A 19,118-nucleotide genomic window follows, 5' to 3' on the forward strand; every position below is an offset into this window, starting at 1 on the left:
AGCCTCCAGAAGGCGGGCGGGGCCAAGGGCGGAGCGGCCCTGACCGTCGGGGGATATAAGGTGGGTCCCTGAGAGGGACCGGGGTCGCTGCATTCTACAAGCTGGAAGCTCTACGTCCTGGAGCTCTACGTCTCAAGCTGGAAGCTCTACAGGCATCGACACGTGGTCGGGACCCGAGTGAGGGTCAGACCCTTCGTAGCTGAAACTCCTCCGTATAGGGTAGCTAGCTGAGTGGCCACCACCCTAGGCTGTATCTGGTGAAGGGGCAGTTACCCCTTTGTGTCACGTGTTACAAATGAATGTGTTGCCTCTAAAAGGAACAACGTCTGCGACTCAGTTGGACTCGCTACACAAGCACCGGAATTATCCAGATTATACGACGCTGCGGAAAATAAGACGCGCTCCAAATGCGTGCGCGGTGTTAATAAAGTTACACAAATCTGGTCCCTTGCACACGCACCCCCACACTGTTTCATCAAAAGACATAAGGAAGGGGGGGGGGGGTGTGTGGAAGTGCGTCTTATAATCCAGATAAAACGGTAGGTGTCTCCCAGCTCAGGTTGCGAAGGGTGGGCTTAACCTGCGAGAGATGAGAGTGTGTGGGGGGGAGGAGATCATGCAAGCTCGTCTCCTCCTCCCTGCGCTGCTGGCTGGCTCGCTCGCTCGCAGCGCTCACTGCACACTCACACTTTGACGGCCCGCGCACACCTGCCTGGCCACAGAGCACTGAGCAGGAGACGGCCACACGGAGGAGACGGACACACGGAGCAGGAGACGGACACACGGAGGAGACGGACACACGGAGAAGGTGACGGCCACGTGGAGCAGGAGACGGCCACACTGAGCAGGAGACGGCCACACGGAGGAGACGGACACACGGAGAAGGTGACGGCCACGTGGAGCAGGAGACGGACACACGGAGCAGGTGACAGCCACACGGAGAAGGTGACGGACACACGGAGCAGGTGACAGCCACACGGAGAAGGTGACGGACACACGGAGCAGGAGACGTCCACGTGGAACAGAAGACGGCCACACGGAGCAGGAGACGGCCACACGGAGGAGACGGCCACGTGGAGCAGGAGACGGTCACACGGAGCAGGAGACAGCCACACGGAGGAGACGGACACACGGAGCAGGAGACGGCCACGTGGAGCAGGAGACGGACACACGGAGCAGGAGACGTCCACGTGGAGCAGGAGACGGCCACGTGGAGCAGGAGACAGCCACACGGAGGAGACAGCCACGTGGAGCAGGAGACAGCCACGTGGAGCAGGAGACGGCCACGTGGAGCAGGAGACAGCCACACGGAGGAGACAGCCACGTGGAGCAGGAGACAGCCACGTGGAGCAGGAGACAGCCACACGGAGGAGACAGCCACGTGGAGCAGGAGACAGCCACGTGGAGCAGGAGACGGCCACGTGGAGCAGGAGACGGCCACGTGGAGGAGGAGACAGCCACACGGAGCAGGAGACGGCCACACGGAGGAGACAGCCACCACGCCGCCGGCGGCTCTGCACGTGTGTGCACGCGGCTTCCATCAACCAGACGGCGCCGCGCCACTGCGAGTCCCGTAAACCCGGACTCATCGCCTTAAAGACGAACCACCCGATACCAATCCGACTAACGGCGATCAGCCCATGGAGCTCCGCGCCATCTGCTGCTGCCTCGCGACGCTCCTGGCCTCGACTCTGTGCGGTCAGTGATGCTGATGAGTCTGATGACGACGATGATGATATTTGCGGTAGATGCCAGCTGGTGCGCAGCCGTTACGACGACGAAGCTTGTGTGTGGTTTTCATCAGATAATTAATTTCTGAGCAAGCAGCTAGGCACGTGATTAGCAGTAGCACCAGCGCATAGCATAGCGAGATTGTGTACTGGATGTGGCGTGCCGGGCGCTGGCATATTTTTTTTTTACAGGGTTACTGAGCCGGCTGAAATGAAGCTCTGGTATTGATGACGATGATGATGATGGCGAAGGCAGTGATGATGGAGACAAGTCGTGGCCATCGTGGCGATGACGATAATATCTCATCTCGAGTGATGCTGGTACCCCTATTGCTTCTTGGATGAGCGACCACCATGCATAACGGGTGCCATGGGCCGTGGATTAGGCGGTGGGCAGCGGAGGACAGTGCAGCAAATTCGCTTGTTGCGCTGTGCGTTACTGCTACACTCCCATGTCAATGCTCTCCTCTTGTACCATTCCTCATTGGCCGGCGTGGTGAAGTATGGTCGAAATAGCCCCTGCACGGCGTGGGACGGTCCTCATCCAGGAGTGGACTGACAAATGACCGCATGTTACTACGGTACTAGCACTGCTGTTTATTACTGCGGGCAAGCATTGGTAAGTGTATCCCTTAGCGGTAACATCGCATGACTAATACAGGAAGACACTAAGTGCGTTGCAGCATTTACGTTCAGTTGAGATCGCTTTGCCGTGATGGTCTCCGTGAGCTGTTGCTGCTGCTGCTGCTGCTGCGCATCGCTGCCGAGTGAACGTAAAAATTGCTGTCGCGTGCCAAGTCGGCATGCTCACCGCCGAGCGGCTCTTGTTCAGATCGGTCAAGAGTTCAAATTCCCAAACCCACCGCCCGGCGGTCTCGTCATCATCAACCACGTGCTTATCCACCGCTGGATGAGGAGCTCGCGACGTTCGTAGCCACTTCCCTGCAACGTTGCGACATCTGCGATCCCGTCCGAACTCCGGCGCGAGTACGAGCTAATCCCATGACTCCATCTCTGCTGTGATCGGCCTCCCAGGTGTGTGGGCTTCTCTCCCCTGGCTCCAGTGTGGCGGGCGTGGTGGCGACCACCCCATGCAGGTGTCCACTCAAAGATGCGCCCCGAGAGATTCATGGGCAGAGGTCGAAATGAAAGGTTTATGAGACTGGATCGGAACAAGGGGCAGGGAGCCAGCAGCACCGGGGGCTGTGAGGAATTGGCGAATTCCAGAGCCCTGGTCACAGCGGAGGAGAACGGGAGAATGAGCGGCCTCCCACTGAGCGAAAACCTTGGTTGCTGGAGCGAAAACGTGCTCGGAGGGGAGTAGAGTGAGATGGGAGGGGGAGGGCTGGACGGCGGCAAGTTCGTGGGTGATCTCGAAGGCAGCGAATCGAGTGATCCGGGATTGGATTGGAAGCCAGTGGAGGGATCTGTGGAGTGTCGGGGTGATGCAGTGAAAGCTCAGGCTGGATCATAATGAGCCCTTTGAACGTGAGGTTTCTAAGACACAAATTGGTCCATTGACTGTGACCATCAACGGCTGCTTTTAACTTGGCATGGCCATGGAAATCAGGAACACTCGCTCACTCACAATCCCGCAACACTCACGCACAGCAACAATAGAGCCACGGGGAGAAGCTACAACTACTCGTACAGAATTTCTAGATATGACCTCTGGTGTAAATCTTGCTGTAGGTGTGTCACGTGCCCTGTAAAGCGCCTTCATCGCCTGGGCTCTGATCCCAAAGGCACGATCGAGCCTCTGGCTGTGGCCGTCTCTGTTAACGGCTCCGAGAGGTCAGTTTGCTCGGAGTTAACTTTATTTTAGTTCAGTTCAAGTTTATTTTTAAGTTCCCTGTGAGCTAAGAAGCTCTTAAGTCGTGTTTCATCAATGAAAACCACACACCGTTTCCGTGACAGAAGTCAACACATTAGAGAAACATAAATGGATAATAAGAATGAATAAATAAATGAAGAAATCGTATAATTTGAAATATAAAATGGATCTTTTAAACGTTTTTAGCAATTAAGGAATTACAAAAAGTTTAACATTAGGCATTAAAATTGGCAGTGGTAAAACACACCTTTTCCAAAGAAAGCAATAAATTTAAATCTCCAATTAAAATTCTAAAAATGGATTGCGTCAACCTGCTGTCTTTACTCTGCGTACGACCTCGTCCCGAGTCATAGTTCATAGTTTCATAGTTCCATTTATTTGGTATAGCCCTGTGAGCCATTCGGCTCTTTAATCGGGTGCAACAGCAACAAACAAAAACATGAACAAGAAAACATCTTAAAGTGATTATGTGACTGTGCAAAACCTAAAATCCAGGAAAAAAACATCAAAATATTCCTGAAAAAAGCACCGTACACCAACTCTGTGTGCAAAAATCCCAGTGGGATGCAAGTCAAACAACAACAACAACAACCACAAGATTAAGGCCATCAGTCTAACTCCATACTACAATAAACAAAAACATGGCCAAACCAAAAAAAGTTTTCGAAATCACCAAAATAAAAGCCATAAATGCAATCTAACAGTGATCATAGGGACTGTGACCGATTTTTTTAAACAATTAACTACATAAATTATAACACCAAACCCTAGAGAGTCGCACCAACAACAGCGTGAGAATCGCTGGCGATTTCACGGTCAGATTTGACAAAAAGCGCTCGGCCTTGCCTCGACCACCAGCTCAATAGAACGGAACGTGTTGTTTAGTTTCGGACGACCGACTCAAAGAGTCGCTTTGACGGACCCACGCTAGGCCAGGGCGACCGTGACGTTGACGGCGAGCTCGGTGCTCTCGGCGAGGCCTCCCAGTGACCTTCAGGGCTCCGTCGGGAGGTGCGGACCCGTTCCGTTTCAAATCGCCTCCACCCACAGTGCGAGTCGTCGACTTCTGATCAGCGCTTCAACTTCTCTCAGGCCCCGTCGCGTCACGCTCCACCCACCCGCCCTGCATACGACGTCACTGGCAAGCCACGCGGAGGCGCATCCGGTATCCTCAGGTCACTCTGCAGCCAGCGTGCACGACTCGGATCCATAGTGGGACCATCTCCGGTCCACGTGACGCAAATGTAACTGGGCCAGGGCGACGTGAACGATAATGCTTCGGGGACTCTGGCCAGTATCTGAACGCAATCTCTCACGATCGGCAGGCCCTGCTTTTCCACCAGCGTAGGTAACCCTATCCTCACAATAGGAGGTACAGAGAGGGGCGGGGGGGGGTGCACTTGGCATGTGTGTGAAATAATCATTAGTCGCGGCTGCACGTGGAACCATGGATCACAATTGCACGGTGTGGCAGAGTTGACCCCGTGCGGCGATGAAGAAGTTCAACTTGCGTGCGTGGTCTTACGACCGTCAATTGCAAGCGGGGTGCTGCCTGTGAAGGTGGCACGGAGGATTCGCGCGTGATCGACGCGACTCTCTGTCCCGCACTGTTCCGATGCAAGCCAACGAGTCCGCGACTTCGGCCCCGTGGAGTGTGTTCCAACACGCATATACGGACAAAAAACGTACACACTCGTGCGCGGTTACGTACAATACGCGATGCCTTCGCACGTTGCATTTTTTTTGTTTGGTTTTGTTATTCCGATTCTTTTTTAACCCAGGAAAACCTCACTTGAGTGAAGACTTTTAATCAGGAGGGTTCTGGCAAAGTTTTTCGCAGGAGGGTGGGGGAGGCGATCTTGCCGCCCTGTGTAATCACCACTTGAGTAATTTAGCTGTTAACTTTTCAAACATTCGGACGTTTGGCCAACACTCGTTACATTGTATGACTGTTATCTATGGGAGGAAACCAGATAATCCGGAGGAAACCCATGCAGAGCAGGGGGGAGAAAATACAACCTCCACTCAATCACACAACAACAACCGCCATTCGCCACTAAGTGGCGGTGACGTCACGACGACGCTTGTGCCAGGCTATGTGCACCTTGAGGCCACGTGAAGTGTCGAACGCCCGCTGGCAGGAGGTCAAGGGGCAGACCCAGGTGCCACGAGTCGACTGACTGATATAACTGGCCGATGCACCACCTGTGCCCCCTGCTGTGCCAATTTGCTGTACTTTATCCACCCGGCGCTCCGCTCGTTCTTGTGAGCGTCGCTCCTCCGCCCTCCATTGTTGTTGGAGGGCGACTGCGTCCTTCACGAGCCTCCTCCACAGAGGCCGATCTTGACACCGTTGGTACCAGTCATCGGCAAGTCCACTCAGCTCCACGTCCTCCTGTACCACATCACTCCATCTCTTCTCTAGCTCCCTCTCACACACTCACTAGAACAGAGGGAGATAATACAAATTCCACTCTATCACACACTCACTCGCACACACTCACTAGAACAGAGGGGGAGAATACAAACTCCACTCTATCACACGCTCACTCTCATACACTCACTAGAATAAACTCCACTCACACGCTCACTCTCATACACTCACTAGAACAAACTCCACTCTATCACACACTCACTCTCACACACTAGAACAGGAGGAGAGATACAAACTCCACTCTTTCAGTTTAACACGTAGGCTTTCGTGACCAATATTATCCATAATAGATGTTTTTGGCGTAAATATAAAGTTGCATTAAACCCGCCACCACGCAAAACAGCCAATTAGTAAGTTTTGTCACTTAAAAAAACATGGCAATTTGTTACTAGTACAGCACACCGGTGTATTAGAGACTAACCCCACAACACTCATCACACACTCACTCTCACACACTCTCTTGAACAAGAGGAGATAATACAAAGTACGCTCACTCTCACACACTCTCACACACTCGCTCACCAGAACAGGGGGACAATATACAAACTCTACGCAAAGTCGTCGGAGTTGGGAGTCGAACCTATGACCTTCTTGCTGTGAGGCACAGATGTTACCACTGGACCACTCTGCAAATTAATCATATACCCAGAGGAGGTGGGAGGACGGGGAGGAGGAGGGATTGGGGAGCAGGAACAAGGAGGAGGAGGAGGATGTTCCAGATGTCACACGTCACAGTGACCGCTGCCCTTCGCAGAATGAACAAAGATGAAGGCTTCGAGACCAGAGGGAATAATTGTGGACATCACAAAAGTGAGACCAGCTGTTGACTCTGCACATAATTTACATCCTTGGTCACGGCTTGACGCCATGATTCAGTGATGAAAGGAGAGAACCGATTCAAGGATTAGAAACCGCGAGATCATATCGCGATGGCTCAGTGGTGAGCGCCCTCCACTACGCACATGCCAACCTTGAGTGTGATACCGGGGCCAAACGTAGCTCGCCACAGACACACATCGTGGCTCCGGACTGGCACCTTATTGAGCAGGCCGACAACTTTAAATATCTCGGCGTCATCCTGGACTCGAACCTGTCTTTAAAGGGCCACATTGAGCACATGGTCAATAACATAAAAGCCAATATTGGATCCCAATACGGAAACAAACGCCGTGTTGCACCTCGACTACTGCGTCTGAAAATAGTTGACGCCACCATTCTGCCCATATTCAATCATTGTGACACCAAACAAGCACCACGCTTCTGAATCCGTGATACTACTCGGCTCTCCGCATCGCCTTTGACGCCCCCCCTATAGAAGTCATCACTACAACCGACACATTCACTCAGATCTGTCCCCCCCCCCCCCCCCCCATCGATATCTGGAGAAAACCATCGCTGTGCTGCCTTCATCCTAAAGGTGCTCGTAAACGAATCTGATAATTACCTAACGGACCACTGGGTTCCTCTAACGGCCTCCTGTAGCATCAGAAGTGCCTCCTGCTTTCCTCCTCAAACATTGAATTTGCTGAAACTTTGTTTGGTAAGAATAAAAAAAAAACTGTTGCCACATTACTGCGCCACATTTCTGGAATCTCGATGGTGCTCATCTCCAGATTGGTTACCTCCCTTCACTCCCCCTCTGTATTTAAACAACCTAAAAGTACTGCGTAAGCAATTTTTTATTTTACCAGGTAAGGCCCACTGAGCTTCTATACAGCTCTTGTTCAGATGCGACCTGGCTATCACAAATGATAGCTTAACGAAGTGGCGTATCGAGTGTAAATTCATAGCAGCCAAATCCTCTAAACGCGTCACGTTCATTCTAAATGTGGAGTGAAACACCGGAGGACCTGGAGAAAAGTCCACGCGACCACGGGGAGAGAGAGAGAGAGACACGCAAACTCCAAATATACAGCACGCATCAGGCTCGGGATCGCACCCAGGCCCTCCCGTATACCAGGCGAGGTAGTCAACATCTCGCCACGGTGATGCCCCATATACCTATGAGACCAACAGACAAAGAATACTCGCATCTCTACCAAACATTTCTGGTGCCACCTGCTCTCATATTTGCAATGGTTTTGCGATTCACAGGTGTTTAGTTCACGGCCATCAAACACCTCGCTGGCTAGTTGTGCAATATTCCTGAAGGACCCTGCAACTCGTTCTCTGCAGGAGTGATATTTTTGTCTTTGTTTGCCCTGTGCTCACGAACCACGGATCTGCCGTGTAAAATAGCCGAGCAACTGGCTGAACGTGACCATCCGTGTAGATATTCAAATGAACTGGAACATCGTTGGCAAGTGAAATTCTACACGTCCCTGTGCTTTTCCCAGCAACCCTGCACTGTACATCATGGCAAAGTGTGGTCAAACAAATCCCCTGGCATGGACAGGCCATCATCCAGCAGTTGAATGACAAAGGGATGTAAATTATTATTGTATTATTATCATCATCATCATAGCTTCCATTAACGTGTCGTTCTTGTTGTTGTTGTTATGCAGTGCCGGAGCCAAAGACCGGGTTCGTGTGGCCCAGGGACCCAGCGGTGCTGCAGGAATCGGAGAAACCTTGGCCTTGGAACCCCACGGGGACCCCACCGCCACCGCCGTCGGCATCGCCACCACCGCTGCGCTCCCATCAGCCAGCGGCACGCCGCAAGCGCTGCTCGTGCGCCTCGGTGCTGGACCGCGAGTGCGTGTTCTTCTGCCACCTCGACATCATCTGGATCGACACGCCCAGGTGAGACGGCGCGACCCTGGCAATGATCCGTTCGCGGCTATGAGATGTTAACTCCCTCGCCTGGTGTACAGGAGGTCGTGGGTTCGATTCTGACCCTTACGCCTGCTGTGTATTTGGAGTTTGCGTGTCTCTCTCTCATCATCATGATCATCACGGTGGCTAGATGTTAACTCCCTCGCCTGGTGTACAGGAGGTCGTGGGTTCGATTCCGACCCTGACACCTGCTGTGTATTTGGAGTCTGCGTGTCTCTCTCTCATCATCATCATCATCACGGTGGCTAGGGAGATGTTAACTACCTCGCCTGGTGTACAGGAGGTCGTGGGTTCGATTCTGACCCTGACGCCTGCTGTGTATTTGGAGTCTGCGTGTCTCTCTCTCATCATCATCACGGTGGCTAGGGAGATGTTAACTACCTCGCCTGGTGTACAGGAGGTCGTGGGTTCGATTCTGACCCTGACGCATGCTGCTGCTGTATATTTGGAGTCTGTGTGTCTCTCTCTCATCATCATCACGGTGGCTAGGGAGATGTTAACTACCTCGCCTGGTATACAGGAGGTCGTGGGTTCGATTCCGACCCTGACGCCTGCTGCTGTATTTGGAGTTTGCATGTTCACTCTCCCCGTTGCCGCGTGGATTTTCTCCGGGTGCTCTGGGTTTTCCTCTCCACATTTAGAATCAACATCACGCGTTTAAGAGTATTTGGGTGCTATACATTTCCACGTGATTAGCCACTTTGTTGAGCTATCATTTGTGATAGCCAGGTCGCTTCTGACAAAGAGCTACGTAGCTCAGTGGGCCTAACCTGGTAAAATATAAAGTTTAATTTAGATCCGAGACTACAACAAAACCAAAGTCAATTCCTCTCTGAAGCAGTACTGCCCCACCCCACCCATTCACCAACTTCGCTGACTAGCGTGGTGAAGTACGGTCAAATGTCCCCGTGAATAGCGAGAAGTATAGTGTTGGGCAGGAGTCGGCAGCCAAAATACCAAGAAGGGACATTTTTAGGAATAGGTTTTACCCTTTTAACTGGCACAAAAACTGACACCTTTATTCAAGGCATCATGTTTGCAATGACCACAACACAAGCAGTCAAAATGCAAACAAAAAAGACAACTCTGATAATAATATGCACTGTCCTTGAATTTAATTGGTCCACACCCGAGACAGCTTTTCTTAGAGCCTAGTCTCCATTGGTGTTGGACCAGAAGACGCCAAAAGGCGTACAACTCAAAAACAGCGCACTATCAGAGCATTGAGGGCTCGGGGTGAGCATAAAGGTGTCAGTTTTTGTGCCAGTTCAAAAGGTAAAACCTATTCCTATATCTTGTTTCTGGCAAAGGAGGTCTCATAAAGGGACATTTTTCTCGAATTAAAAAAAAACCCCGCCATATTTCAAGAGCCTCAATGCCTGTGAACACGAGACGGTGGGTCTAATCAACGACGTGGCGAAGCAGTTCTCAAAGAGACGCACGCGGCTCTGAAGCCGCAGCTTGCCGACCCATGGTGTGGGCGAATTGCCCTACCCTTGGAGCAGGCAGAGAGAGACACACACACAGACACGCAACACGAATGTCGCATTCGCTTAACCATGGGTACCGGGCCCTGCCGAGGGCACACGGGGACAGGGACCGACACCGCTCCTCCTCCTCTCCGTCACGCGCCGCATCCCACGAGCGTGAAATGCGCGACTCCATACGCTGGTGCCGCAGAGACCCCGCAGAGGTGACGGGGAAACTCCGCACGCGGGATCCCTCTGTGACAACGCCAAGACCCAGCAGACCTCCGATTAGCACGCATTTCAGATGCGCTCTTCCTTCCGGTAATGGGAAACCACTGGAGCAATGCACTTTGAAATGATCTCGATTGATGAAGTCATTTCTTTAGAACTGATTTTTTTGCGTGAAGTTCGTTGTCCTTCCCCCGCACCTCCGATTCGCACGGCTGGCTACGTACGGCACGAAAGAAGTTCAACACACATGCGCGTACATTCGTACGTAACGTTCGACAATAGCATTGTGGCCATGTAAAGGGAAATATATGTATTACTTGGTTCTTTCGGTAAAGTCACGTAGGTATAAATGAAATAAGAAAATATTTATGTGCTTAAGGCAGTGCTATTGTCGAACGCGTTGCGTTGTTTTGTTATTGGTGTTTGCGCAACAATCCTATCGCAGGGTCAGAATCGCGGCATAGTTTGAATAAGTAACGTGTATCATTGCAAATGTACACACCCCATTCCATCGGCATTCACACTCCAGCATCTGTTGCCGAGTCTCCTTCGTGTTAAAAGGATTACGCTGCCCTTGTGGGTCCGTTCAATCACAATTCTTTTTGTTTATCTCTGCACCGCCAGGGTTGGACGGAACAACTGGGCAATTCCGGATTAGGCCAGTAAGCCAGCTGCTGCATTTTGGTCATTTCAGCCTCGACTCAGATCGGCGGGCGACCGAATGAATTCGCGCCGAGTGGAACGCACCCGACTCAGCGGTGGGATTTTTCTGGGATCATTCCCCATTGCTCAGTGGCCGAGTCTTAACTCTGCACAAATCCATCCCCCCGTGTGCCGTCAATTACTCCACGCCTGTGCACCCCCCGGATCCCGCCTTGCCCTCCCCACACACGAGAAGACCGCCCAGTTCCCCGTGCTCGTGGGGCAGTGCCAGCTTGACCCAGTCCCCGGTACGTTCAACTTCTTTCGCACCGTACTGTAGCCATCCGTGCTAATTGGAGGTGTGGGGGAGGGAAGGACCACAATATAGACACCAAAAGCAGTTTCAAAGACATTATTTTTCAATCTGGATTATTTAAAAGTGCACAGTTCCGGAGGCTTCATAATGTCGGAAGGAAATTTGTATCGGGATTAGTATGAGAGCCAATTCACACCGCCTGGCCTCGTATGTCTGTGTGTGTGTTGAACTTCTTTCGCACCGTACATTGTCAACCATGGCCTCACCACTTCCTTGTAACCTTGGGCGTATCTGAAGTCATTTACAAGTGAGTCAGAGTGAAGTCTGTACAAGTGAGTCAGAGTGACGTCATATACAAGTGAGTCAGAGTGACGTCACATACAAGTGAGTCAGAGTGACGTCCATACAAGTGAGTCAGAGTGACGTCACATACAAGTGAGTCACATACAAGTGAGTCAGAGTGACGTCATATACAAGTGAGTCAGAGTGACGTCATATACAAGTGAGTCAGAGTGACGTCATATACAAGTGAGTCAGAGTGACGTCATATACAAGTGAGTCAGAGTGACGTCACATACAAGTGAGTCAGAGTGAAGTCATATACAAGTGAGTAAGAGTGACGTCATATACAAGTGAGTCAGAGTGAAGTCATATACAAGTGAGTCAGAGTGACGTCATATACAAGTGAGTCAGAGTGACGTCATATACAAATAAGTCAGGGTGACGTCATATACAAGTGGGTCAGAGTGAAGTCATATACAAGTGAGTCAGAGTGACGTCATATACAAGTGAGTCAGAGTGAAGTCATATACAAGTGAGTCAGAGTGACGTCATATACAAGTGAGTCAGAGTGACGTCATATACAAGTGAGTCAGAGTGAAGTCATATACAAGTGAGTCAGAGTGAAGTAATATACAAGTGAGTCAGAGTGACGTCATATACAAGTGAGTCAGGGTGAAGTCATATACAAGTGAGTCAGGGTGAAGTCATATACAAGTGAGTCAGAGTGACGTCATATACAAGTGAGTCAGAGTGAAGTCATACAAGTGAGTCAGAGTGAAATCATATACACGTGAGTCAGAGTGACGTCATATACAAGTGAGTCAGAGTGATCTGCGCAAATGACCATTGAGGCATTGGTACTCACCTTCCTTCTCTACAGCCCTGCGGAGCAAGTGGCGAACATTCCACATTCCTATGGCGGGGCCGCTGAAGTGGCACTCCCACTTCAGCGGCCCCGGAGGCACGGAGGGGCGAGTCAACCCCCAACCAGGAATTTAACTCGCGACGTTTCGCTTGCGAGCCAGGGAGAGGGGATGGAACTCCTGACACTGAAACGTTGTGGCGAGCACCTGATGACCGTTTCTCCTCGGTGGAGACAAATCCAAACATCGCGTGTACGCTGCATGACCTCTTGTTTTGTATTCTTGGTTCTTTCGGTAAGGTCACCACGTAGAAGGGAAACAATAAAATAATAAAAATATAAAACAATAACATTTTCACGACCTTTCGGCTGCGACACAAGCAATCATCATCAGGTGTGAAAACCACAATCATCATCACACCTGATGATGATTGCTTGTGTTGCAGTCGAAACGTCGTGAGAACTTTATTGTTTTATATTTTTATTATTTTATTGTTTCCCTTCTACGTGGTGACTTTACCGAAAGAACCAAGACTGTGAATCCCTGCAGTCACGAAAGCTTTAAATCAAAATTATTGTTTTGTTTTGGTGACATCAATTCTCTTCCTCGCCCCTCTGTTTCGCTTTCCCCATGAATCTGTCGCGGACGATCATTGCCTCCCACGGTGGTAGGGCAGTGAGCCCAGCGGCCTCCAGACGGACCCCCCCCCCCGCCCCCCCATTTGAGGAGTGCATTGTTTCTGGCTGTTCGTTACACGTTCGCGATTTGCATTTCCCCTATTGCGATGTTTGAGTTTTGGGTTCTGAAATAAAAAAAAAACTAAAATCTTGGAGAGCTACGGTCACAATCTTGATTTGAAGCTTTCGTGACTGCAGTAATCCATAGTCTTTGGTTCTTTCGCTAAAGTCCGAAAAATCCGTGCGGTTCCACCGCTGGATTTATTTATTTTTTTACACCTGAGGACGACCGCTTGTGTTGCGATCGAAACGTCGTGATGTCTATCATTTTTTGGTTTCATTTTATTTGTTTCTTGCCTACGTGACTTCGCCGAGAGAACCAAACACCACGGTCACAATCTCCTTCGCCGCCCCGCACACTCGCTGAACCTCGGCGCTCGCGCATTCATTCCCTGGCAGGAGCCTCGTGCCAACGGGGCTGTCCGAGAAGACGCGGGCGCGGAGGGGCGCAGCCGAGGGGCCGCGTCCGGGCGGCCGGGGCAGGCGCTGCCGGTGCTGCTCCGGCAGCGACGACACCGCCTGCGCTCTGCTCTGCGCGTCAGCGGCTCGGAGTCGCGGCCTCTCCAGGTGAACCGCCGGCGAGGCTGCCACCGTTAGCCGCGGCGTTTCGCCGGTGCTAACGGTGGGGGGGGGGAGATATGTCCGCGGTCTGCTGGGACACATTTCATGGACGCAATGATGAAAATAATAATGATAATAAAAACAAGCTCTGCTTTAGCAAACGCCTTTCGTGTTGGGAGTATCTCAAAGCTCCGTACGTAAAAGTAAAGCCACGCGATCGGAAGCACCGTGGTCGAATTATCTCAAGGATGAGCGTGACAACCCGTTGTTCACTCGCTGCGGGGCGGTGCACTGCTGGCTGCAACCGATGATGCACGCCCGCGATTCCGTCTCTTTTACATACTCCCAATGGCACAGCTGGATTGTCACTATTATTTATCATGGACCCAATCCTGGGAGAGGCTCGTTATTCAGCCGTAAATTGCCTTTTCGGTTTCATTACCAAATGGGTAGTGGCACGGCGCAATCGTTTGACCTGCGTGGTGCGTGCCTGCCCTGGCTTGTCAGCTGCTGCAGCTGCCACCCGAGTTGCCGCGTGGTTCGGGCGCCCTCGATCCTCAATTAAGAGGTGCAGCAGCCCTGCATGCAGTTGCATGCTCACGCTGCTGCCGGCGAAAGAGCTCTCGGCTATTTGGCCTACTCTTCCCACATTGACCAGGCGTGCGTGCATTTACGTGTGCCGAACTTCTTTCGCAACCGTACGTCCCCAACCGTGCTAATGGGAGGTGTGCGGGAAAGAGGTGGGGGACGAACCCACATTTTACACCGCCGCGCCGCGCACGGCCTGCTGATTTGGCCGCGGTGAAGCCACGAACGCCGCAGCTTGGGGGGGACAGAGGCGGCCGTGGGGGGGCTTTCATGAACCTTGCCCCCTTCGCTTCAGCCGCCGCGCCGGCAGATAGAATCTGACCGGCGACCTCAGCACCGCAGTGTCCAGTGCGGTCAGCACGGCACAACAGCCGTTGTGGCTCACTGGACGAGCGACGAACGTGTCGCGTTTTTTTTTTAATTGCGAGATATTAATACACGCCACGACTTGTATTGACATGAACATGGGGCGCCGCGGTGGCTAGGAGATGTTAACTACCTCGCCTGGTATACAGGAGGTCGCGGGTTCGATCCTAACCCTGGCGCCTGCTGCTGTATATTTGAAGTTTTCGTGTTCTCCCCACATTTAGAATCAACATCGCGCGTTTAGAGTATTTGGTTGCTATACATTTCCACGTGATGATGACAAGCCACTTCGTTAAGCTATCATTGTGGCCAGGTCGCTTCTGAGAAAGAGCTATACAGCTCAGTGGACCTTACATGGTAAAATAAAAAAAAATAGTTTAGTTTATATTTTGTTTAGTTTAATACATGCCATGGCTTTTATTGAGATCCATACATGCCACAGTGAACCGGTAAACATTTTTTTGCTCTTACATGATGGCCATAAAGTCAAATAACCCCCCCCGCAAACCCTAACATACTCATTGCTCAGCCAGTGTACAGGGATAGGCTTAAGCAACATAATTCTGTCCACGTAATTGAAGGCATTTTTTTTCAACACTTAACTCTTATCAGATGTGAATCGCACACCACGTACTACAACGCGCCTTCTCAACGGCAAAAGCAAACTGCATTTGATTCAATTCGTTTTTGTTTTGCCGACAGATGATCTTCCCGACCTGCGAACAACAAAACGTGGACCTGCCGACTGGACACCTCACCCCCGGTGGCCACATATTTATTGCGGACGGCGTTCGCGCCGGGGAGCCGAGACGCTGCCGCGTGCGTGCGTGCGTTTCAAAAAAAAATCCGAGGAATTCCCAAAGCCTCCGTCGCAGCCTCCAGCCAAGATCAAAAAGTGTTCCGTGTGAAAGGCTCGCGGCCGCCAGATAAGGCGGGCGGGTGTCTGTGAATGAAAACCACGCAGGCTTTTACAAGAAGAGAATACGGAGCAGGTGTTCCAAGTGAAAACGCAGTTCTCAGAAGGCAGGCCAGTGGGACAAGTGGTAGCACTCGCGACGCACAGCAACGAGGACCAGGGTTCGATTCCAGACTCGGGCGCCCTTCCTCTGTGGCGTTTGTGTGTTCTCTCTCTCTCTCTCTTTAACCCTGTTCTACAAGGAATTCCTCTGGGTTCTCCAATTTCCTCGCATGGCTAAAAAAAACACTCACACACAGTGCCACTGGTATTGGCCAAACGTCCCAATATTGAAACCTTTCCTGCAAATCATTCAGTTGGGATTGTACATTAGCAGCAGCAGCAACAGGAACATCGCCTCTCCCGACTGCGAAAACGTGGCAGGACCTGCACGAACACATCAATGCGCGCAGGTAGACTGCATTACACCCACAATGCATCTTCATAGGATGCACGGGGGATCCCATTATATGAGCAATGCACCCTCTAGCTACGAGTAGTATTTACTGTAGTAGCATTTACCAAGACAAAACACACTTCCGCGGTACCAACAGCATATTTTTTTGGGTTTCCACGTGTATGTGTTTCTCTTAGGATAGTATCATGAGCTGTATCCGAGTTGCGAGCCTTCCAGAACCCTCACCCCCCCCTCCCTCCCCCAATATCGCCCTTAGCAGCAGAGCCTCGCACCGCCCTGGAGGTTATATACGTGTCACGTGTGTACGCTGAACTTCTTTCGCGCCGTACGTAGCCAACCGCGCCAATCGGAGGATGCTACCCGTTTGGACCACTTCAATTGAACATTCGCCCATCGTTGAGTATCGAACGGCATGCGTCTTGCACGCGTGGGGCGCCTTGTGGCAGTCACGCGGTCCGGTTGCGAGGCTCTGGCAGCGTGCGGTTCGTGCAGTCGTGGGTGCCTGAACTGGATTCGTGCCCAGAAGGTCGGCCGTGAATGTTCATTCGGGTGGCCGTGTGTGTGTGTGTATGTACGCTGAACTTCTTCCGCACCGTACGTAGCGTTCGGGGACACGGCAGTTTTCTTCGCGACGCAGACATGAAGGAACGCCACAAGCCACAAACTTTGCCGATTATATATATTATGCACGGTCAAGAGCCGTCGCTCGGGGTAACACGGACGATCGGGGGGGGGGGGGGGTGGGTGGGGGGGGGACCGCCCGGGGCCCCGCGCTTTGGGCCCCCCCCCACCCCGCCTGCCTCGACGTCAAAGTATCAGATGTGATGCCTCCGGTTTTAGCTTGAAGGCGTCGGGGGAGCCGACAGTGGGATTTTCACCGGGGCCCCGCACCGCCCTATCGACGGCCCCGTATACAGAATGTATGTTGTGCTCAATGTCCTTTAGTGCCGCGGGTGTATTGACGAATCCGATGAGTCTGCGTCGCCCGTGCACCAGGGCCAACGCGGCGGCGGCGTTGTCGCGGGGCAAAATTTGTTTTCAAGTTTCGGGGGGTTTCTCTGCAGAGAACCCGGAGGGAAAGCAGCAAACGTGGACAGGTTTTAAATCTCTGTAACGTGATCATCGAATGGGTAGCCCAACAGAGTTTCCGGTTAGTTTCAGATGCGCTGCCTCTGCGGCCGTCTGGAACGCTCTTCCCTCCGATATTAGGAAGCCACTGAGAGCTGTGCACTGTTGCATCTAAATCGATAACTCATTTCTTTAGAACCGCGTTTTGTGTTTGGTATGTTGTCTTTTCCCCGCACATCCGAATATCACGGTTGGGTACGTACGGTGCGAAAGAAGTTAAACGTGCATACGTACGTACACGCTTCTCTTTAGCCAATTGGAACAGCAACGATTCCCCCTCCAGATGCAGAGGACCACGCATGCTTCCTCTGACATCCCCTCCTGGGGTTGGAGGCACGTGACCCACTCTGCCATACCGCCACCAGCTTGCCTGGCTCAGGGCGATTGGAGTTGTGGGAAATGAAAAGAGGGCATTCTTTAACAAAATCCAAATCCAGAGGTTGTAAAGTGTAAAGTTCCACTTCTCGTTATTAATAAATGGGGGCGCTGTGGTGGCGAGATGTTGTCTCCCATGCCTGGTATGCAGGAGGTCGTGGGTTCAATCGCGACGCTGATGCCTGCTGCTGTATATTTGGATACTCCTTGGTTCTTTCGGTAAAGTCACGTAGATCGAAAAAGAAAAGAAAAAATTATTATTCATAATTTTTATTTTATTTTTCTACCTACGTGATTTTACCGAAAGAAACAAAGCATATGGATGCCTGCAGTCACGAAAGCTTCAAGTCAAGATTCTATATTTGGAGTTTGTGTGTCCTTCTTTCCCCGTGGACACGGATTGTCCCCTCCACATTTACTAAATGTTAAGCTGCTTTGTTGAGCTATCATTTATTGGCAGGTAGCTTCTGAAAAACAGCTAATAAGTCAGTGGGCTTTACCTGGTAAATAAAATAGTTTAAAAAATTTCAAACTTATCTAACAAAAAGGAATGTCATCACTTTCTGCTATAGCTGTCATTGGAACCCAGTGGCTGACATTGCTTTGGTGAAAGTATCGACTTCAGACATCCAGTGGATGAATCCATGAACCTTGTCCTGCTTTGCTGTTTTATAACTCCAGTGAACATAACGTAATATATTTCTTCGTGCACGAGCGCCTTATTTGTGTTCATTAAACGTTTTAAGTTTCTACGGATGTGCGTCTTCTGAAACGTTCGCGTAACGCGTCACTCAATTTTTGGTTTGCAGTCGATCCACGAATGAGAACCTCGGCGTTTGCGCTGAACTCGCTCCATCCCACGATGTAGCTGCCGTATATACTTGCCGTACAGCTACTCCGCCGTTAGGCTACTCTTGCCGTACGGTTACTTTCCTAACAATACTTCAGATGAAGCAACCGCGGCAAATTACAATTATAAATTAATGTGTGTATGTTGAACTCCTTTCGCACCGTACGTAGCAAATCGCGCTAATGGGAGGTGCGTGGGGTGAGGTGGGGGGGGAGAATGATAAACTAACGACCAAAAGCATTTGTCAGGAAATGGATTTTCAATTTAGATTTAAGAGTGCATAGCTTCCAGTGGCTTCCTAATATGGTAAGGAAGAGCGTTCCAGACGGCCGCAGAGGCGCATCTGAAAGCGCCGCACGTTGCGGTGACCACCACCACCTTTGTTCGATGGTAGGTCCAAGAGGCCCTGAGAATAGATCTACCCATTAGGCAACTCCGCAGCCAATCAACACATCACAACGAAACGCTTTGCGCAGGGATTTAACAATGCGCGTTGCATGAACGAAAGCTCTCAGTCTTATCGGGACATTGATGACCGTCCTGCACTGATGAGTCCTAATAAGG

Source organism: Petromyzon marinus, chromosome 43 (assembly GCF_048934315.1).
Source record: "Petromyzon marinus isolate PM22_M1 ecotype Great Lakes invasive population chromosome 43, UKy_Petmar_22M1.pri1.0, whole genome shotgun sequence".
NCBI lineage: Eukaryota > Metazoa > Chordata > Hyperoartia > Petromyzontiformes > Petromyzontidae > Petromyzon > Petromyzon marinus.